Raw genomic sequence first — 23,037 nt, 5'->3', positions numbered from 1 at the left:
TCCCTCTCCCTTCTCTGTAAAAAAATCAATAAAAATATATTTAAAAAAAAATCGTACACCTATGGATGAGGACAGTGGGGGCGGTAAGGGCAGGGTGGGGGGTGGGAACCGGGTGGAGGGGAGCTATGGGGGGAAAAAGAGGAACAACTGTAATAATCTGAACAATAAAGATTTATTTAAAACAAAACAAAAAAACCAAACCAAAACAACACAAGTTCCTAAATGTCAAGTATGTACTATACTACCTAGCACCTAATAAATGCTCAATAAATCTTTAATATTATCATCATTATTAATCAGTAAGTAGTATTTCACACAACTCTTTTCTTTTCTTTGACATGTGGACTTTGTATACACTTTTTCTCATATCTTTAGACACACCCAACTTATCTCTCTTGATCCCTGGCCTTTCTCCGTACATTCTCCTCCATGGCCTTCTGCTACAGGTCCCAGTTTAGATGACACTTTCCTCCATATGCCTTCCCTGACCCCTGGAAACTGCTCTAGGAGGTTTGTCTCAAGTTCCTAAAATGCTAAATCTAGCCCTGACTGGTGTGGCTCTGTTGGTTGAGCACTGTCCCATGCACCAAAAAAATACAATGTGGACCAGCCAGAGTAGCTCAGTTGGTTGAACGTTGCCCTGTATACCAAAAGATTGCCGGTTCAATTCAGGTCAGGGCACATACTTAGGTTGTGGGTTCGATCCCCAGTCAGGGCGCATATGGAAGGCAACCAGTCAATGTTTCTCTCTCACATCAATGTTTCTCTCTTTTTCTCTTTCCCCTTTTCTCTCTATAAGCATGTCTTCAGGTGAGGATTAATAAAAAACAACAATGTGATCGGTGTTGGGGATAGATCCAGTGATCGATCATCACTGGTATTTCTATCTCTCCCTTCCTCTCTGAAATATATTTTTATTGATTTCAGAGAGGAAGGGAGAGGGAGAGAGAGATAGAAACAGCAATGATGAGTGAGAATCATTGATCCACTAACTCCTGCACGCCCCTTTTTGGGGATTGAGCCCACAACCCAAGCATGTGCCATGACTGGGAATCAAACTGTGACCTCCTGGTTCACAGGTCGACACTTAACCACTGAGCCACGTGGTTGAACATATGTACTTTTATTGATTTTAAGAGAGGGAGGGAGGGAGGGAGGGAGAGAGAGAGAGAGAGAGAGAGAAAGAGAGAGAGAGAGAGAAAGAGAGAGAGAAACATCGATGTGAGAGACACATTGATGGTTACCTCTCACATGCACTCCAACTAGGGGCAGGGAACAAACCCATAACCCAGGTATTTGCCCTTGACCAGGAATCAAACTCTAGATGCTTCTGTGCAGGGGCTAAGGCTCTAACCACTTAGCAACTCCAGCCAGTGCAATTCAGGTATTTTCTTACAAATGCTGATTCTTTCAGATAACTATTGGCTTTTCAGATAACAAAGCAAAATAATAATTCTAGAACCAAAGAAAGGAGCTAATGTGAAAGATAAAAGGGGGAAAAATTAATTCAGTATGTCAAAACCTTGAGTATATATATAAGACTCACCTAGGAAGTTTAAAATACTGACTTCCAGGTCCCATCCCACAATTCTAATTCATTTGGTCTAGAGTAGGGCCTAGGTCAGTGATGGCGAACTCATGTTTTTGGTTGATTTTTCTTTGTTAAATGGCATTTAAATATATAAAATAAATATCAAAAATATAAATCTGCCCTAACCAGTTTGGATCAGTGGATAGAGCATTGGCCTGTGGGCTTAAAGGTCCCAGGTTTGATTCCGGTCAAGGGCATGTACCTTGGTTGCAGGCACATCCTCAGTGGGGGGTGTGCAGGAGGCAGCTGATCGATGTTTCTCTCTCATCGATGTTTTTAACTTTCTATCCCTCTCCCTTCCTCTCTGTAAAAAATCAATAAAATATATATTAAAAAACATATATATATAAATCTTTGTTTTACTATGGTTGCAAATATCAAAAAATTTCTATATGTGACACGGCACCAGAGTTAAGTTAGGGTTTTTCAAAATGCTGACACACAGAACTCAAAAGGTTCGCCATCACTGGCCTAGGTAGACCACATTTTAACAAGAACCTTGAAGCGATTGTAGCATTGTAGGTATACCTATCACACATTGAAAGACACCGAAATAAAAGATTTTTATTATTATTGATTTTAGGGGGGGGGGCGAGAGAAAGAGAGAGAAAGAGAAACATTGATCAGCAACGTGGGCATGTGCCCAGACTGGAATCGAACCGACAATCTTTTTTTGTGTGTGTAGAAAAGTAAGCAAGAATTTGACCAAAGCAAAAACACACTTACGGCATAGAAGGGCATAGAAGAAGCAACAGGGGAGCCTAGGCTGGGCCGCCTTGGCTCACTGCAAAGTCAGAGAATAGGGGGCCTTGGAGACAGGTTCAGGGGGTTATCCTGGGACGAGCTGCCACTGCCCAGTGCTTCCCTAGTTGCAAGTCTCATGGGGTCTCTTAGAGGTTAGACTCGGATGTGTGTGGGGGGAAGGCAGGAGAAGAGGGGAAAGAGAAGGGCACAGGCATGCTCCCTGAGGGAGAGTGCTGAACCAGCAATCTTCTGGTGCACAAAACCAACTGAGTCACAACAGCCAGGGCTGAAATAAAAGACTTTAAGATCTATATGTATTCTAAGAAAAATGGAAAGACAACAAAATGGAAATTCTTATAATGACCACTTCAAATTTTATATTGCCATTCAAATTTGGCAGTGAAAGGAAAATGGCCGCCCTCTAAAGACAGACTGAAGTTTGGTCAAAAATAAGTCTGGCCCAGCTGGCATGGCTCAGTGGTTGAGTGTTGACATATGAACCAGAGGTCACGATTCCTGGTCTAGGAATATGCCCGGTTGTGGGCTCGATCCCCATTGTGGGGCATTTAGGAGGCAGCCAATCAATGATTCTATTTCATCATTGATGTTTCTCTCTCTCCCTCCCTCTCCCTTCCTCTCTGAAATCAATTTTTTAAAAAATGAGTCTGGCCCTAGCCAGTTTGGCTCAGTGGCTATAGAGTCAACCTGCGGACTGAAGGGTCCTGGGTTCAATTCGTCGGGGGCACATGCCTGGGTTGCAGGTTCAGGCCCCGATGGGGGGCCATGCAGGAGGTGGCCAATAGATGACTATCTTTCATCATTTAATGTTTCTGTCTTTCTCTCCCTCTCCGTTCCTCTCTGAAATCAATTAACAAAAAAATGAGTCTGGACACTGAACTGATACATTTGTTGCCCATCATCTAGGTTCACTTAGAACTTCCTTGCCCAAAAGGCACAAAATCACTGTGTAGACCAGTGATGGCGAACCTATGACACGCTTGTCAGAGGTGACACACGAACTCATTTTTTTGGTTGATTTTTCTTTGTTAAATGGCATTTAAATATATAAAATAAATATCAAAAATATAAATCTTTGTTTTAATATGGTTGCAAATATCAAAAATTTTCTATATGTGACACGCACCAGAGTTAAGTTAGGGTTTTTCAAAATGCTGACACGCCGAGCTCAAAAGGTTCGCCATCACTGGACTGTAGACCAATGCCTCATGATAATAAAAATGAGTTCTTTTTATTCTCCCCCCCCCCCCCCCCACGGTTGGCTTGTTGCTGAATTTAAAATCTACAAGGTCAAAAAAATGGAACCTGAATAGAAATTCCAATTTATTTTTATCTATTGAAGATGAGGTCACTATAATTTATTGAGATATCAGTTAAAGCAGGAAGCCAACAGGCTTGGGCTCTAAGCTTTCTTCTGCCACTAATTAGCAGTATCGTCTGCTGAAAAAATCATCTCTCAGGGCCTTAATTTCCTCTGTGTGTAAAATTAAGGGGATAAAATAGTCTAGAGCAGCGGTTCTCAACCTGTGGGTCGCGACCCCTTTGGGGTTTGAACGACCCTTTCACAGGGGTCGCCTAAGACCATCAGAAAACACATATATAATTACATATTGTTTTGTGATTAATCACTATGCTTTACGTTCAATTTGTAACAATGAAATTGGGGGTCATCACAACATGAGGAACTGTATTAAAGGGTTGCGGCATTAGGAAGGTTGAGAACCACTGGCCAGGAGTTTTTCTAGTAACAGGTCACAAAATTAGTGAGTTGTGAGATCAGTTCAGTGGGACAGAACCAACATGTTTATTTGTTTGCGTTAATGAAAAAGAATAGAATGAAAATAGAAAATGTCAGAGTGCATCACACATAGGATAGGTATTCTTTTATAAAGCTTTTGTTTGTGTGTGTGTATATATAAACTGGGTAAGAAGGTAAAATTTTTTTATTGTGGGATGTGGTTAAGAATTATTGTTTGAAAAGAAAAATACTGCTTGACAAGTGTTGGTGAGGATGAAACTGAAACCCTCATATGCTGCTGATGGGAATGTAAAATGGTGCGGTTGCTTTGGAAAATACTTGGCATTTCCTCAAAAGGTTAAATATGTAATTATCAAATGACTCAACATTTCCACTCCTAGATATATGTGGTGGTGGGGGGTGTTGTATCTTCAAGAGAAATAAAAACACATGTCCACATAAAAACTTGTACATGGATGTTCATGAAGTATTATTCATAATGGCCCCAAAGTGGAAACATTCCAAATGTTCATCAACTGAGTAGTAGACAAACAAAATGTGGTCTATCCATATAAAGGTACATATATTATTTGGCCATGAAAAGAAATGAAATACTGATACATGCCACAATATTGGATGAAACTTGAAAAATTATGACACAGGTCTCTTTAAACCATTAAATTTTTAATTTTATAATTATTAGAAAAACTACCTCTTTTTAAATGTTTGTTCTGACTACTTTGAGCAACTACTTCTTGTATTTTAATTCAAAAGTCAAATTAAACATAAATCACTGTGTTAGTAAAAATGTTACTAAATTGCAAAAAGGATAAGTCCAGATATAATGGTTGGGCCTTTATAAGGTTCTTGCACAATTAAAAAATTTTAATCTTTAATTATGTTAGTGGTTTTCAAAAGAGTTTCAGCAGCCAAGGTGGACTCCATCAGCATCCCTCCTCTCTCCGCACAGCCCCACCTTCCTTCACCCTCCTCCTTTCCTTTGGGGGCCTCCTCCTCCAGAGGTCTCAACAAGCACTCCAAACCACAGCTGTCATTTTCTTCAGTAACTTCCTTAGTCAGAGTGATTGATCAAGAGATGGGCCTGCTTATCATAAACAATAAGAAATAGAAGTCTGGCCCTAACTGGTTTGGCTCAATGGATAGAGCGTCAGCCTGCGGACTCAAGGGTCCCAGGTTTGATTTCTGTCAAGGGCATGTACCTCGGTTGCAGGCACATACCCAGTAGGGAGTGTGCAGGAGGCAGCTGATTGATGTTTCTTTCTCATCGATGTTTCTAACTCTCTATCCCTCTCCCTTCCTCTCTGTGAGAAAAAAAAGAAAGAAAGAAAGAAAGGAAGGAAGGAAGGAAGGAAGGAAGGAAGGAAGGAAGGAAGGAAGGAAGGAAGGAAGGAAGGAAGGAAGGAAGGAAGGAAGGAAGGAAGAAAGAAAGAAAGAAAGAAAGAAAGAAAGAAAGAAAGAAAGAAAGAAAGAAAGAAAGAAAGAAAGAAATAGAAGTCTGGCCCTAGCTGGTTTGGCCCTAGCTGGTTTGGATAGAGCATCGGCCTGTGGACCGAAGGGTCCCAGGTTCCATTCCGATCAAGGGGCATGTACCTCGGTTGCAGGCTTCTCTCTGGCTGGGGCCCTGGTCGGGAGCTTGTGCAGGAGGCAACCAATTGATGTGTTTCTCTCACATCACTAGTTCTCTCTGTCTTTCCCTCTCTCTTCCACTCTCTCTAAAAATCAGTGGAAAAATTTCCTTGGGTTAGGGAGAAGAGGGGGGGGGGGCGGGAAAGGAAGGGAGGGAGGGAGAGGAGGAAGGAAGGACGGAAGGAAGGAAGGAAGGAAGGAAGGGAGGGAGGGAGGGAGGGAGGGAGGAAGGAAGGAAGGAAGGAAGGAAGCAAGCAAGCAAGCAAGCAAGGAAATAGAAATCTGGTCTGAAAGGTGTGGCTCAGTTGGTTGAGTGGTGATACATGCACCAAGAGGTGGCCGGTTTGATAACCTGGCAGGGCACATGCCCCAGATGCGAGCTTGATCCCCAGTAGAGGCAGCTAATAGCTGATTCTCTCTCATCAGTGTTTTTCTACTCTCCCTCTCCTTTCCTCTGTCTATAAAAAAAAATCAATAAAAACATATTTAAAAAAAAGAAATAGAAGTCTGCCTGCTCTTGTCCACCCCTTCCCCCAAGCCCATTCTACTTCCCAAAGATAACCTCTGTCACAGTTTGGAATATAAGCTTCCTGATATATGATAGTAATAATAATAATACTAAACACATATCTCTATGTGTCAGTCTCTGTTCTAAACATTCTACATATTGTATGTCATTTTATCTTCACAATAAGTCATGAGGTGGATATTATTATGATGCTAACTTTACAAATGAGAAAACTCAGGCACAGAGATGCTAACACACATGCACAAACACACATTTTTTAAAAAAATTACAATGGTCTTATGTTAATGTGCTTTATTTATTATAGCCATTATTTATTTCCTCTTGGACATCTTCCCACATCAGGACATACAGATCTACTCCAACCTTTCAGGACCACTTATTGTTGCACTCCAAAATAGTCTTATTTAACCAGGCCCCTGTCAATGAGCATTTAGGTGGCTTTAGGTTCTTCATTATTAAGAGCAAGGCTGTAATGAACACGCCTCTGCTATTGCCTACGCGGAGATGTGCATCTATGGTATAAATTCCTAGAAGCAGCATTTGTAGTTCAAAAGGCCTATGCCTTAAAATTTTAATAGACATTCCCAAATGTTTCTCCAGAAAAGTTGCATGAGTTTATATATATTTTTGCATCAATTTATATTTGAACCATCAGCTAAAAAAGAAAGCCTATTCTCCACATCCTTGTCAATATTAAGCATTAGTAAACATTTTTAATTTTTTTCCAATCTGCTAGATGTGGGAAAAATTGTTTTAGTTTTTATTCCTTTAATCATGGGGGAGGTTGAGTATATTTTCAAATGTGAATTGGCCACTCAATACATTTACTTTTCGATTATAAATTGTTTATTATCTCTACAACTTAATTACTTTTTAAAATTGCACAAGGACTTTCTGAATATCATGTGTAATTCATTGTACAATTCAAATTGCCTCTCACAGCAGCTGTCCTTTCCTGGTGTCTGATTCCTATCCAGATCTCATTAATATTCTTTCTACATAGAATTGTTGCTTGCCTATACAGATGAGATCCTCGTTTCTGTAGAGTTCCTTTTTGTGGGACATCGACCCCTTGACTGCTCATTAATATTCCCGCTAGAGCGCAGTCCTCTGAGAAGTCTGACTGACACTACATGACAATCCAGGCATTGAGATCACTGTCTGGGGTTGTGCTCCAGCTGCTACCCTCAACTCGCCAGTCTAACGCCTCTCAGTTGTGAGGGGGTGGGAGGGTGTGTGTGAAGGGAGGGTGCTCTGAATATCAGGATTATATTTGGAATGTGAATATCTTATGTGGAGTCCAAACACATCTAATTTTTCTGAAAAGGGTCCCCTACCTTCCAATGTAAAAACAGATTTGAGACTTTAGTTTTGGCTTGATCCCAGAGTTATTAGGCCAGAGCAGGGAGGCAGACACAGACCATAATCACCCACCATCTAGATCAGCGGTTCTCAACCTGTGGGTCGCGACCCCTTTGGGGGTCGAACGACCCTTTCACAGGAGTCGCCTAAGACCATTGGAAAACACATATATAATTACATATTGTTTTTGTGATTAATCACTATGCTTTAATTATGTTCAATTTGTAACAATGAAATTGGGGGTCTCCACAACATGAGGAACTGTATTAAAGGGTCGCGGCATTAGGAAGGTTGAGAACCACTGATCTAGATGGACTGTGTCAGAATCAAGCAAAAGTTTGGGCCACCTTAGCATAAGCCTGGGGATCAGTTATTGAGTACCAGTCTTATGCAAGGTGATTCATTCCAGCTGATCTTATTCACTTAATCCTATGATACCATGAAACAAATATTATTGTTCTCATTTTACAGGGGGAGAAATCGAGGCTTAGAGGTTAAATAGATTGCTCAAGGTCACACAGCTAGTAAGAGGCAGAGCCAGCATTTTGAAACAGTCTAAGAGATCCTAATGTCCATGCTCTAACAACTTACTGCAAACAACATCTTCCCAGAACCTGAGGGGTAGTCTGGGCCAGTCTTATCCTCCTAAGTATCTCAAAACTAGAAATGGTGGGAGCATTATCTCAATCCATTGAGATTTTGCTTCCTGGCAACTTTGACAGTTTGTCTCAAATAAACTCACAAAAAAGTCTCCAAAAAAGAAAAGGAAACTAGAAATTGTAATGCTTCAGATCTAGGCCAACTCTGCCCAGGTTCCTTTCAGCTCAGGCCTACATCTTCAGCCTACCACTTACTTATTAGGTAACATTAGGAAAAAAGCCTTAGCCTCATCATCTCTAAAATGTTTTTTTTAGCCCGGCTGGTGTGCCTCAATGGTTGAGCGTCACGGTTCCCCGTCAGGGCACACGCCTAGGTTGCGGGCTCAATCCCCAGTGCGGGGCGTGCAGGAAGCAGCTGATCAATGATTCCCTCTCATCATTGATGTTCCTATCTCTCTCTCCTTCTCCTTTCCTCTCTGAAATCAATACAAAATATTTTAAAAAAATAAAGTGTTCTTTTAGCTCAGTGCTAAAATATGTGCTTAAAAATAATGATTGTGATAATAAAAGTAGCTAACATTTATGGAACGTTTACCATATGTCAGATACTGTTTTAATTGTTTTGCATATATAAAGGTATTAATCCTCACACTCAGTAACACACTCAGAATATTATGGTCCCATTTTACATATCTAGAAACTGAGATCTAGAGAGGTTAAATAAATGTTATCTCTTATTCATTTTTTAGGAGGCTGGCATGAAAACAAAATGATCTCTACTGCAGAGAATAAAGTTCTACTGTACACTGCATTGCAGGGTCAACTTATTTCTGTTAAATCTGCAATTTAAGAGACAGTATCTCTAATACTTTAGGAAACTGGGTAGTGATCAGCAGGAACTCCAGATCTGCTCAAAACCCTGACACCATTTCTCTGCACCAAAACATCTAAATCTGTCAAATTATACCTTGTAAGGGCAAAATTTTAGGTGTTCTCAACACCTTTGTAAAAACTCTTAAGTTGAAAATGATATAACGATCACCTTACGTGTTTTCTTTTACTTTACTCATTCACTTGAGTATCTTCTTGCACTTTTGAAACCCAAATTAGCTTTTTACAAAAATGTGGTAATCTTTTTTGTTGTTGTCGTGAGAGAACATTTATTGGGTAAATTACAGAGGTAGAAAAAGTAATTCCTAGAAGAAATAGGTATAGGGAACAAGTTCTAGAGGTAAAGGGAGGGCCGTTGGAGTTTGGGAGTGAGGAAGCTAATGGTAATGTGCCTGGGGCAGGGGAGGAGGAATGGGGAGAAGGGAGAGGGCAGGGAGAGGCACCAGCATGCTCCCGGGAGGGAGAGCGCCCTGGTAATCTTCATAGATCTTACTCAGTGAAAATAATAACTTCGTGTTGCAGCCTTTAAAAACTGACTTTGGGCCGAACCGGTTTGGCTCAGTGGATAGAGCGTCGGCCTGCGGACTCAAGGGTCCCGGGTTCGATTCTGGTCAAGGGCATGTACCTTGGTTGCGGGCACGTCCCCACTGGGGGGCGTGCAGGAGGCAGCTGATAGATCTCTCTCATCGATGTTTCTGACTTTCTATCCCTCTCCCTTCTTCTCTGTAAAAAATCAATAAAATATATATTTTTTTAAAAAACTGACTTTGGTTTAAAATTTTTAGGTCATAAAGAATCATATATTTTTTTTCTTTAAATTACAAAATTACTAGATCTAATCCAAGTTTAATTCTATGTCTCTCTCTCAAATCTAATTTGTTATATATTCACTTAGTAGTTCTCCTTCCCTTCTACCCAGTTGATAATTAACTCATTGTAAGGGCAACATAATCCAAGTGAGTAAGGGTTTTTTTTCATACATAGTAAGTAAAAATCTCTTTCAGAAAGTAGAAAAACAGATAATTTTGATAGTAACCTCCAATTTAAGGGGAAAAGTAGAGAAAAGCATAGTTAATTGGAAAAAGAATGTGGAAATTTAGAGTTGACCAAGGCCACAAAAGCATAGGTTTACTCTGAACAGCCTGTTTCTCCTTTAACCTTTGTACCATTCCATACTTTATCATCAGATGCATCAAATGTCAGTGCCCGGAACTGTGCAGGGGCTCAATAAATATGTTATACAAATGAAAAACAGTACTATGCTAGTTCTCAGTTGCCATGTATCTTGACAAAGGCCCTCCTACATAACTGAATGAATATCTGCCTATACGCTCACAGGTCTTGCCAATTACATGCTTAATTAAGACAAAGTGGATAATTAAGGAGTCTTCTTCACAATGTCAAAGCAGAAGAAATATAAACAATTATTTTAAGAAGGCTGCTTCTGTTAAAGATATACCTCCTTATACAGCCCTTTGTCCTTAATAATTAAGCAAGATTTCTCCAAATACAGGGCTTCTTAGTTTCACTCCTGGCCATTTCCAGGAAGGGCCTGGCTTCCATTCTTCTTATCTGAAATTTTAGATGGTGTGTTTTTTTCAGGTCTTGCTCAATCTGAAAAGCCAACTCAGATCAATTTAACCAATCCCTTAAGCAGGAGAATTAAAACGGGTTTACTGAAAAGTGACTCTTCTCTAGGCAAGTTCTCTAATCTTTCCTTTCTGAAAAAAATCTGAGAAGCTAACACGGAACAATGCTTTAATCAAGGACAAGGACAGCCAAAGCTGTTCACATAAAGAATTACCAAATCACACAGCCACAGAAGTGATAAAATTCTGCTAACCTTAACTGATGCTATGGATCTTATTTCTTAATGAGGACTGGTTATAAACATATTAATGTTAGTGTTTTAATTAAATTGTAATGTTTACCTTCTAAAATTACATCAAATTATGGTGCTGTTTAAAAAGCTATTGGGAGAGATTTATTGAGGGATCTTTTAGTTGGGATGGGAAATCAATTTCTTTGCGTCTCAGGTTCTTCATCTAAAAAACATAATAATTCACATGGCTATGAGGATTAAATTAGAGCAGTGGTTCTCAACCTTCCTAATGCCATGACCCTTTAATACAGTTCCTCATGTTGTGGTGACCCCAACAATAAAATTATTTTCGTTGCTACTTCATAACTGTAATTTTGCTACTGTTATGAATCATAATGTAAATATCTGATATGCAGGATGTATTTTCATTGTTACAAATTGAACATAATTAAAGCATAGTGATTAATCACAAAAACAATATGTAATTACATATGTGTTTTCCGATGGTCTTAGGCGACTCCTGTGAAAGGGTCGTTCGACCCCAAAGGCAGCGGTTCTCAACCTGTGGGTCACGACCCCTTTGGGGGTCGAACGACCCTTTCACAGGGGTCACCTAAGACCATCGGAAAACACATATGTAATTACATATTGTTTTTGTGATTAATCACTATGCTTTAATTATGTTCAATTTGTAACAACGAAACTGGGTGTCACCACAACATGAGGAACTGTATTAAAGGGTCGCGGCATTAGGAAGGTTGAGAACCACTGCCCAAAGGGGTCGCGACCCACAGGTTGAGAACCGCTGAATTAGAGGGTTAAAAGTATTTTGAAAAATCATAAATTGCTATTATTATTTTTAAAAAAATTTTTGTTCAGTTTCCAGAAAAAATGGAATTAAAAAATAAGGTTACCCAATGAAGAGAAATAGGAAGATATTAGAACTGATTAGTTACACTGTCTGGCTCAACTAGTTGTTAACAAGAAACCCTTGTTTAAAATTGTTGTTGACAGTCCTTCCAATCAATACACTGTCCTATTTCAGGGTGTATAGTAAGTATAATGAAAATATACTTTTCTTGAAGATTTTCTGTGGCTTCCTTATTTTTCATCTAGAGAAGGAAAGCAGAAGAATATACTTCTGGTTGCTTGAAGATTCTAGTCAGTTGGATTCTAGTTTTGCTATACTTGCTTTTAAAAACGTAATGAGTGTTAAAAGACTAGTATTGGCCCTAGCTGGTTTGGGTCAGTGGATAGAGCATCAGCCTGAGGACTGAAGGGTCCCAGGTTCGAGTACGATCAAGGGCACATGCACAGGTTGCAGGCTCAGTCCCAGAAGGGGACATGCAGAAGGCAGCCAATCAATGATTCTCTTTCATCACTGATGTTTCTATCTCTCTCCTTCTCCCTTCCCCTTTCTGAAATCAATTAAAAAAATAAAAAATAAAAAAAGACTAGTATTGGCTAGCAGTAATACCCCTGGAAGGAGACGCTGACAGGTAGTAAAACAGTGGCCTGGATCTCGGGAACACCTTGGAAAACCTGCACTCAGATGGAACTGAGCCCTGCCTATCACAATATCCAAACCTTTGTCCTGCTGCCTTCAGAAGTCCTCAGAGACTGCTACCTGATTTGAACCCTCATGGAACTACCTCAGCTGTTGTCCATTAAAACAACAACAACAAAGCTTTGGATTGTGAACCAAAATAAGAATTGTTATAGTGAGAAGCCTATCTTCAAGCCTTATTAATTCATTCAACAAGTATTTATTGAGCACTTAACTATGTGTCAAGCAGATTTGTTAAAAATACAACCTTAAAAGTGACAGACAAGGTCTCTGCTCTCATGTAGCTTCCATTCTACTGTGGAAGCAGGACAATTAAATACTGTGATTAATGCTGTGAAGAAAGACAGAAAGAGTAACTGGAGTGGTAGCAGGGAAGGGGGCAGATGTTTTAGATAGTGGTCAGGGAGGGCCTCTTTGAGTAAATGACACTTGAGTGAAACCTGAATGATGGGGAGGAGGAAGGCAGCCAACCAGGTGAGGAGAAGAGATGGAAGAGGTTTCCAGGCAGAGAAAATAGCAAATGTAAAGGCCCTGAGGCAGGAAAAATATGGCTAATGAGTGGGTGAGAAGTCTGAGGTGATCACAGAGATGAATGAAAGCCAACTGAATAAGGATTTACAAGCAATGGTTAAGATATTTCAAAAATATTTTTATTAATTTCAGAGAGGAAGGGAGAAGGAGAGAAAGAGAGATCAATGACCAGAAAGAATCATTGGTTTTTCCCCCAATAGGGAAAGAGCCCTAAATCCAGATATGTGCCCTCACCAGGGGATCAAACTGTGACCTCCCGGTTCATAAGTTGACATTCAACCACTGAGCAACACGGGCCGGACAGCAATGAATGGTTAAGATTTCAATTTTATTCTAAGTGTGATATGAAGCTGAACATCGTTACATAATAATATTTGCAAGATGAGATATATTTCATGTACTGAGTATTTAATTGCTTATTATATGAATAATAGCTATGAAATGAAGAGGCAAGGTTCTCACTTAGGCCTATAATCTTTTAAGGAAGCAATCATTCATAAATAGTGACAGCATAAAGGTAAAAAAAAAGAAGTAAACATAAAGTGCTAAGTGAAGACTAAGCAGGGAGCCACTGATTCAACTAAGAGAAATTAGAAAAGGCTTTTTTCCCTTTAAATTGGCTTCTTTTTTTTTTGAGCTCTTAAGGAAAAGGATTTTAGCAGGAGTTGGGGGAGGAGCATGAGGCTGTGGGAACTGCATGAGCAAAGGCACAGAGGCAGGAAAAGACTGGGTGGGTCCAGGAAACCAGGAATCATTGTGTAACTACAGTGCCAGGTGGGTGGGTAGTGATGTGGGAGATAAGCCTGGAAAAATAGGCTGCCAGGGTGTGGGAGTGGGGTCCTGAGTGGCATGCAGAGAAACTTACTTACTTGACTTGGGCACTGGTTCCCCTTAAGTGTGTGAATTAATCTCTTGAGGTGCTTCCATCACCCAGATATATTGATTTGTCCATTTCTGTAGGACCTGGGAATCTAGCTCTTTAACCAATACCCCATGTGATTCTGAAACACGTAATTGAGGAAACTGTCGAGTGTGTTTCCCTCCACGTTCTGCGTGGTTCAGGGTTCGTGTCTGAAAGAGGAGCCGCACATAAATGAGAGAGAAAAGAGACGAGATAATTTGGAAATATTGGGGGACCAGGCGGGCAAGTCCAACTCAAGGAGAGGGACTTCCACTGGTGCTCAGGCCGCTCCAACCTTTTATTGATCTGGGGTAGCCCTTAGGTAAGGAGATTTCAATGACATACAGATTAGCTCATCCGCAGACAATTTCCAGAAATAGGAAGAATATCTAATCAACAATAATCAACAAGGATTTACATGAGTATCTAAGGAATTAAGTGAATTAAGATGGGGATGATGCTTCAGCTACCATTATCTAGATTAACTGGGTGGTGCACAGCTCCGACCTTTGCTAGGGCTTCAAAGGTCACTAGCTTTTGGGGGTCTCTACTCTTCTCTGCTAGTGAAGACGATAGATAGTCTCCAACAGGAAACCAGTGAAAATCAATGTTCTATATTTTTTTAATGACTGAAAAAGAAAAATGGAAGCCAACTCTAAAGATGCTCAGCAACTTTAGCAAAAAAGGGGAATCTGAATTAGAAGACAGGAAAGAGGCATTATCACTGTTGGGGTAGAATAAACCAATGTTAGTGATTAAATGTGGGAGGAGAAAAGGACTGAAGTGTTCAAGACAATTCAAGCTTTTTTCTTAGGAAAACTAGGTGGATGCGGGTGCCTGGTATACAGTAGGTCCTCGGGTTACGTCAAAGATCCATTCCTACGGCGCCACATAACTCAATTTTCGCCATAAGTCGGAACCCACCTACATAAGCACCTACGTCACTCACATGGAGCACATATTCAGCAGTAACGAAGTGAAACAGTAAAAAAAAAAAATTTAAAGAAAGATAACAATTCCTGACCTTTACTTGTGGTAAATAAATAATAAAAAACATAAAGCACATATGTACATACATTGAAATAACGGAACTTTTTTTATACATAAATAAATGGGAGATGGCGACATAACCACAAAACAACATAACCCAAGGGCTGCCTATATAGGGATTACCCACATGGTCTACCAGGTAGTTGGAAATATGGATTTGAAGCTCAGAAATATGCAAAGGCACTAAACATATTGCTTTGGTATTCCAAAGTAAAAAAGAAAAATTAAAAAATCCTATATAATAAAAGTGTAGTATGCAAATTGTCCCCTCGACTGGGAGTTTGTCTGGGAGTTTGACCAGGGGGAAGGGAGGGAGGCCCCGGGCCAGCAGCCAGCAGCTGCTAGGGACCCTACCAGTGCACAAATTTCATGCACAGGGCCTCTAGTTAAATATAAAAAGTAAAACCATAAAAATTAGAAGCAAATTGAAGTGAATACTTAATCCACCTCTGGAAGACAAAAGACTTTTAAGCATGAAAGCAAGAAAAAATCCCAAATAAAACGATCTATAGATAATAATAAATCATGTACAAAATTAAAAGACAATTAACTAGTTAAACAAAAGAATTGATATTCTTAAAATGAAGAGCTTATACACACATCACAAAGAAAAACACTAAGGATAGTTTCCCTAAGAAATAGTGAAAGTTGTTAAATAACTTGTCATGGCAACTTAAACCTCTTATCATAACATAAGACTTGCTTTACATTCACTAGAGATGATGGTTTGTGACATAGATCAGCAGGGCTTTTCAGACTTACTTTACCAAGTTGCCAAGTGTCAATCTATGCAACTTCTATTGTCCATTGGGCACAAACCATTAAATTGCCACTAGGCTGCATTTTAACCCTGTGAAAATTGCTTTGCTGTACCCAGTCTTTCCTCAGATTCTGTATATTTAAAATGGATGAAGATTAGGAATGGGAGATAAAATACTTTCAGAATATACAGTGAGCAGTGATTAAAAGTCATCCAGGTTGTATGGACTTTGGAATCAAGAGCCCAACCTTATTACTTTACAGATGAAGCTCAGAGAGGATGAATGATTTACTCAGGATAACCTAAGTGGTTAGTTTCCAACACCAAGTTGGGAATCCTGACTCCTAAGCCAGCCAGCACCCTTGTTGTTTGCAGTGCTGCTTCAGCCATCACAAGCTCTGGCTTCTCATAGCAATGGGCATTTAAAACACCACAATTTACACTTCTTGTACACTTTCTACTTTGTCACTCCACTTATTCAATTTGGCTTAATACTGACCTATACTCCCTCCCCCAAATAAATGAAAGAACCCCAGAGAGAAAAACAACATAATTATAATGTTAAGGCCCAAATAAAAATGGGAATGAATTAAACAAATTACAATTCATAGAAGAAATTGAAATGAATGTATGAAGAGTGTTCACTCTCACTAACAAAGAAATACAAATTAAATAACTCTTGCTTATCAAATTAGTAAAGATTAAAAAATAATATTCAATGTTATGAAGAATGCAATATGATGAGCACTCACAATCACTGCAGGTGAGAATGTTAATTAGCCTAGTCTTCATGAAAAGGGATTTGGCAGGAGGTTTAGTAATTTTAAATTTTCATGCCCTTTGACACAGTAATTCAACTTCTGGGAATCTAACCTAAGGAAATAATGAGTGATTTGTACAAAGATTTATGCATAAACTTATTCTCAAATTTTTTCACTTATTAATAATGTAACAATCAAAACACCCAACTGCATAGTTAAATTATGCAACATCAATGCAATATGGCATGAAGCATCCACTAAAATTGTTTTAAAATGATTTTCATGCCATAAAAAACTATGATATAATGTAAAGTAAGTAAAAAAACAGATACAAAACTGTATCTACTATAATAGTATGAACCCAATTAGCTGTGTATTTGTGAGTGTGTGTATGTTTGTGCATCAAAGAAAAAAAGACTGAAATGAAATACATCAAATTATAGTTCTCTCTGGAACATATAAAATATTTTATCTTCTTTATAATTAATTTGTCCCAGGTTTTTTATAATTAGTATATGTACTTCTTATTTTCTAAATGTGAATGTATAGTTGTATTTGTGAAAATAAAACAAGAATTGTATATTATATTATTAATGTGTGTTTTTTAAATGTATTTTTGTTGACTTCAGAGAGGAAGGGAGAGGGAGAGAGAGATAAAAACGTCAATGAAGAGAGAGAATCATTGACCAGCTGCCTCCTGCATGCCCCCCACTGGGGATCGAGCCTGCAACCCAGGCATGTGCCCTGACCAGAAATTGAACTGTGACCTCCTGGTTCATAGGTCCACGCTCAACCACTGAGCCACACCAGCTGGCTTACCGTGTGTTGTTTTTTTTAAAGATAAATTTGCACGTCACTTGCATGGAGGTGTTAAAGCAGATAAAATTGGACAGGGAAAGAGTATAATGAGAATAAGATTCTGGACAGGGCCATGGCAAATACCCACATTCAAGGGGCAAAAAGATTGTGAGCTAATGAAGGACCATGGGAGGAAGTGGTTTGAATAGAAGATGGAGAACCAGGTAGAGTCACATCAAGAAAGCCAAATGAAAGGAAGAACCAGAAAAGTTGTCCTCTTGGTCAAATGTTGCCACGTGGTAAGGATAGTGACAGGGCCATTAGAGGGAAATCACTGTGACTATGTATAGGCAGACAGATTTCCTCTAGTACTGGAGATGGAAGCTAAATCTGAGCAAGTGTTACCTGTTCAGTAAAACTGACTATGAGGAAAAGAACTCCTGGGCCATTTGCTTGATTTCAATTTATGGAAGTAAAAAAAAGTTATAGAAAGCTAAAGCCAAGTAAAAGCATATCTGGGTTACTGATCTATAGGTAATGAAACAAAAAATTGGCAATACTTTGGCATGCAAGAGAAAACATGTTTGAGAGATTGTGAGATTTTTAAATAGTAAGCTCTGTTATAGGATAAATAAGAGAGAAAAACAGCTCCACACTTGTTATCAGAAGTACAAAAAAGTTGCATTTTTTTTCTAAATATGAAAGTTCTTGGTGTCAGAGTAGCATTATTAAGAAATTCTTTGAAAGAAAATAAAAATAAACTAAATTTTTATGGTATCATGTTAACTTCTTATAACTGGACATGTGAAGTCTCAAGAAACGTTTTCAAGTTTAAGGAAGTCATTTGACATGCTGAATAATGAATTGCTTGTTGGGTCAAACCTTGTCCTTTTTATGAAAAGAGGTCTTCATTAGCACAGTAACTTGACTGAGGCTCAAGGACTTTGCATCCAGCCATAGAATAAACATATCAGTATAGTCCTACCAAGAGCACCATTTACCACAGAATCTCAATTCTGTAATCATTAAGTAGAAATTACTCAATTTACAGCCACTCCTTTGTTACTAAAGAACTTTGAGAGTCTGTGTTAAGTGATTTAACGTCACCTAGAGATTACTGTACACAATCTAAAATAAAGTACTTTAAGTTCCTATCAAAAAAATACAGTGAAAGACCAGAGCAACCTTTAAAAAAAAACCCAACAGTCTTTTCTTATGGAAATTCTTGACTTCAGAACCAAGTCACACACCTTTCTATCTGCAGTTAGAGTACAATTCCAATCTAAATGAAGATCATCTACTTCTGAGTGTATGGAATTAAGAATGCCTGAAACTAGTTTCATGGTCAATATAAATAATGACAAATTCTCCCAGTCTGTGGTTAGGTGGCCTTTTATGGCAAACTTGTCCAATGATCTCCCATACTCTCAACATTCTTTTTTGTCTGTGTGTCTTTGAAGAACTTCTGTACTTGAAAACATCGTAAGAAAACAATGTAATCATTGTAGGTACCCAAATTACATGCAAATATACCTTTCTAAAAATTCCTGGTGGAGACCACTTTCCTAGAGCGTAAACAGAAAGAAAAGAGGTGAGCAATGTCAAAGAAACATGTTCAACAAGTATCATGGCTCAAATTACCAAACAAAACAACCAACATCTCTATTATTAACTCACAATCCTACTTAAAAAATGAAAAACATAGTTACAGAGAAGGGACCATGTCATGTTCATCCTCTGTATTCTAGGGCACTGGCACACAATAGGCAATTTTAAAAAGCCTACAGCTATATGACGAGCACTCAAGACTGCTACAGACTTCAGCTAATCAAAACTCTACAAAGAATCTTCAAACACTTCTGACTCTTTCCTTCTCCACCTATCTATCCACCCTATCCCCACCGCCAAAGAAAAAAGAAAGAGAAAGACATTTTGAGGACACCTTAGCAAGAAAAAGTATCCTCTGTTACCAAGGTATGCTGTTAATAGAACTGCTTTCACTTCTAAAGCTTTTTTTTCTTAGAATTATTAGGAGGTTGAAATCTGGCCCACCAGAGTCTAGAACGAAGTTTGAATGTACCAAGTTAAACAAAGTTACACAATGGAGCAATTTTTACAAAATGGCACTGCTTTACTAATGTTGCCAATAGTCTATTCTCTTCCCAGTAGCTCTACAGTTCAGGAACTACCTGATAACAACACTTCCAGGCTCATTAGAGAACAGTGAAAATAGCTCCTCCAACTATTTACTGAACTGCTACTGTGCTAACAACAAGACATAAGCCCATCTTGAAAAGGCCATAATGGTGACAGAATGCAAGGTAAGAAATAGGAATGATACAAATTCATGAATTGAAGAGAACCCTATTACTCAAAGGTTTTTACTATTGTGGTTGTTTACTTTTTTGTTTTGTTTTTAAGGAAAACTAAAAGAATTAAAAAAACAAACACACAAACACGAACTATTCTCCGTGCTCCCACAGCACTCTGGGCTGATCTATAGTATAGCATTGGCCTCACTAATACAGTAAATTATAGCCACTGATCTGCCTAGCCCATTTGATTTTAAGCTCTTTTACAGTTGGCCATTTGGAACTTTGAATCCACAGTAGGACTGACAAAACAAGAGGCACTTAATAAATGTATGGTAAAGAGAGAGAGAGAGAGAGAGAGAGAGAGAGAGAGAGAGAGAGAGAGAGAGAGAGAGAGAGAGAGAAATGTTTTTAAATTACATATTGCCATGTTATGTGTTTTTCTATTGATGCAAAACAAGGAAAATATATATGCATGCACAGCTTTCTTTATTTTTTCCTTTAAAACCTCCCCTGCTAACTCCGAAACTTCTTGAAGGTCTACTTAAAACGTGATCATCCTTCATCCAGGCTATACCTCCACAGGAACTTAGAAATGCTGGTTAAGGGTCATCTTCTTTTGTGTATACATCAAACCTCAAAAGAAAGTGCTACTTCACAGTTCCTAGAACTGTGAATGCACCATTTGTGAATAGTATTAGTAATTATGCAGATAAAAAGTATTCTATTTAACCACTGAAATCAAGAGCAAAAGGAAGACTCTTTCATTCAAAAGAAGACACCCCGCCCCCCCTACAGAGGCATTGTCTTAAAGGCTGATAACTCTCTAAGTACCTTGACTAACTTAACAGGTCAAGTTGATAGGACCATCTGGATTAGGTAGGCTTTTGAAAGCTGGAATTAAGTGAAAGACAATAGTAGTTCAACTATCTCTCGCCAGGATCAGCTAAACTCAGTTGTTGTGAGCGCCAGAAGGAGGCAAGGACAAGCGCCAGATGGTTCGCTCCTAGCACCGACAACTTCAGGGTTAGTAGGTGTCGTCAGGGTGTACAGTTACCTCATATTAACACCTACGCAGGTTAGTGACAGGTGCCAGCAATACATACACGATAGCGATGCGGGGATGGTACATCCGGCTGCAAGGACTGCTATGTTCTCAACACACCTCAAAAGGATATGTCTCACACAGAGTTTAACTGGCAGAATGGAAAGGCAGAAAAGTCAAAGAGCGAGGGAATGGCTGAAAATAAAGAAGGGACATGAGCAGTTGAATATCATAATAGTATGTCCTTGGGATATTCTTTTGAATATAGATGAACTGTCACCCCCTTCCACCACATCAAAACATAGAGAGTTAGAAAGGAGTGCTCCCGATTTAAGAAGAGGGAGTTCCTATCAGCTTCCTCCCTCAGGCAGCAAAGGCTCAGCCCTATGTCATTACTTCCAACCCCAGAGCAGTACCCAAAAGTGAAGAAAGAGCAGAGAATCCGCGGTTCCTCCACTCCCGCTTCCGAGGGTACGGGGTCCGCCCTCCCTGTGCGCCCCCCGCCCCTGAGTCGCGGGAGGGAGAAGGTGTGGAGGAGAGCCGAGGTCCGCGCACTGGACGCTTCGGCTGTGGAGAATGCGGGGAGGGGAGGCCCTTACCTGGCTGAAAGCGGTCTTCTCTCTGCGCCGGCACCAGCCCTGCCCGGATCCCAGGCGCTCTGCCTCGCGCACCTGTCGCGACCTGGCCGCGGCCCCTCCAGCTCCTGCGGCCCCGCCCCGGGCCGACTCCGAGCCCCGCCCCGGCCCCGCCCACCGCCGCGGGAGCGCGCACGTCCGCCCGCCTCCCTCGCGGCCTCGGGGCGAGCGTGCGCGCCGCCGGCTGCGTGCCCTGCCCTCGCGGCTGCTCGCGCTGCTCCGCGGGGCGTGTGAGAGGCGGGGCTGCTGTGCCGGCGGCGGAGGCTCCCTCCCCGCTGAGGAATCCGCGTATCTTACTGCCTTGGGCCTTGTGCATCCCTGGTTGACCTTCGTGAACTCTGACTCAGTGACCGCAGTCGCCTCAGGAGCGACTGGGAGGTTTGCCCCTAGGCTCTCCGCTGTAGGCCGGTCCCCACCCAGGTTCCTGGTGTTTTCGGGGTAAGTTCTTGGCAGGGAGGGTCTTTTAGAGGAAGCCGTGTTTTGTCGTGGAAAGAGCTATACAGCAATGCTGCCTGGACCGCTTGACGTTCATCCAGTCGCTTCACCCCCCCCCACCCCCCCCTTAGGGCAGAATGTCCCCTGATAAAGGAAGGGGTTGGCCGAGGGCCGATTTCCAAGCTCCCCAGCAGCGCCAGCCTTTCACTCAGTTCCTAGGAAAAGGCTGTGTGGAAGGTCTAGAGAACTTCAGGGCGGCTAGCACTTGGTCCTCCTGTCCCCAAACTCTTGCCCCAGTTTCCTGGGACTGAAGGATAGTGTCCTTTTCTTGCACCCCAAGTGTGGTAAGGTTTCAGACTACAGGTTTTCTGAAGCTTTTCGTAATTCATGCAGCACTGTTAAGAGGCTTGTGGTGGGAAACACCTGTATTTACATGCCTTAAAGCAATTAAGAAAAAAATTTTAAAAGAGAAATGTCCAATGAGCAGATAATGGATAGACCACTCAGTTGTTCCCTCTTCCTTCAAGTATCCAGCCTAGACTGATTCCTGGATAGGTATGAAGCACCGAGACTCTAGCAAAACTCGCAGTCAGAATGGGAATGTAAAAGAGTGTGCAATCCTATATAATAAAAGGCTAATATGCAAATAAACCAAACGGCAGAACAGCTGGAACAACCGAACAACTGGTCACTGTGATGTGCGCTGACCACCAGGGGGCATGCGCAGAACATGGTGGGCATTGGCTGTGGTGGGATGGTGGAGCAGGTGAGCAGAGCTCCAGACCAAGGTGGGGTGCCAGTCACTGTCATCGGGGCCAGACTCTGGTGGTCACAGAAAATTTTTTGCTTCCACATGCTGCGGTCCCTTCCTCCAACCCCCCCACCCCCCATGCTTGCGCCTGCTACCAGCGCTGGCCCCGCTTGCACCCACAGCTGGTGCCAGAGCCACCGCTCGCACCTGCTGCCGGTGCCCGGTGCTGGTTCTGATCTCTCAGCACCAGCACCATCAGCGGGTGCGAGCTGCGGCTGCTGGCCCTGATCACCTCTGAGGGCTTCTCCACCTCCCCCTGCCTCTTAGGGGCGATCAGGGCAGCAGCTGCCACTCACATTCACTGCTAGTGCCAGCCCCAGTTGCGTCATGCCTTCAGCGGGTGCAAGCAGGGCTGGTGCTGTCAGCACATGGGAGTGGTGGCAGTGGGAGCAGGGCTGCCAGCAGACTGGGGACCGAAGGCCATGGTGGGAGGGGCCGGGTGGGGGCATGGAGGATGGGCCGAGACCTGCCCCTGTGCCCACCAAGGCCC

The 23,037-nt window shown here is 41.0% G+C and overlaps 1 protein-coding gene across 3 annotated transcripts in view; it reads right to left on the bottom strand.

Annotated features, from left to right (window-relative positions):
* Positions 1 to 21,392, bottom strand: part of LIMA1 (LIM domain and actin binding 1) — a 99,278-nt gene extending 77,886 nt beyond the window's left edge. Inside the window, exons 1-2 of one of the 3 annotated variants that reach the window (XM_036298632.1) lie at positions 21,266 to 21,340; positions 20,728 to 20,861 (exon numbers count right to left, since the gene is read on the bottom strand). The gene's annotated coding sequence lies outside the window, so the exon portion shown is untranslated. Of the gene's footprint in view, positions 1 to 20,727; positions 20,862 to 21,265 lie in introns of all 3 variants that reach the window. The other 2 variants (XM_036298636.1, XM_036298635.1) reach the window with 2 other exon arrangements.
* Between the last annotated feature and the right edge of the window lie 1,645 nt (positions 21,393 to 23,037).

This window comes from Myotis myotis, unplaced genomic scaffold (genome assembly GCF_014108235.1).
Source record: "Myotis myotis isolate mMyoMyo1 unplaced genomic scaffold, mMyoMyo1.p scaffold_m19_p_3, whole genome shotgun sequence".
In the NCBI taxonomy this organism is placed as follows: Eukaryota; Metazoa; Chordata; class Mammalia; order Chiroptera; family Vespertilionidae; genus Myotis; species Myotis myotis.
Note: the sequence above shows the minus strand (reverse complement) of the source record. Positions and strands in the feature narration are given on the sequence as shown.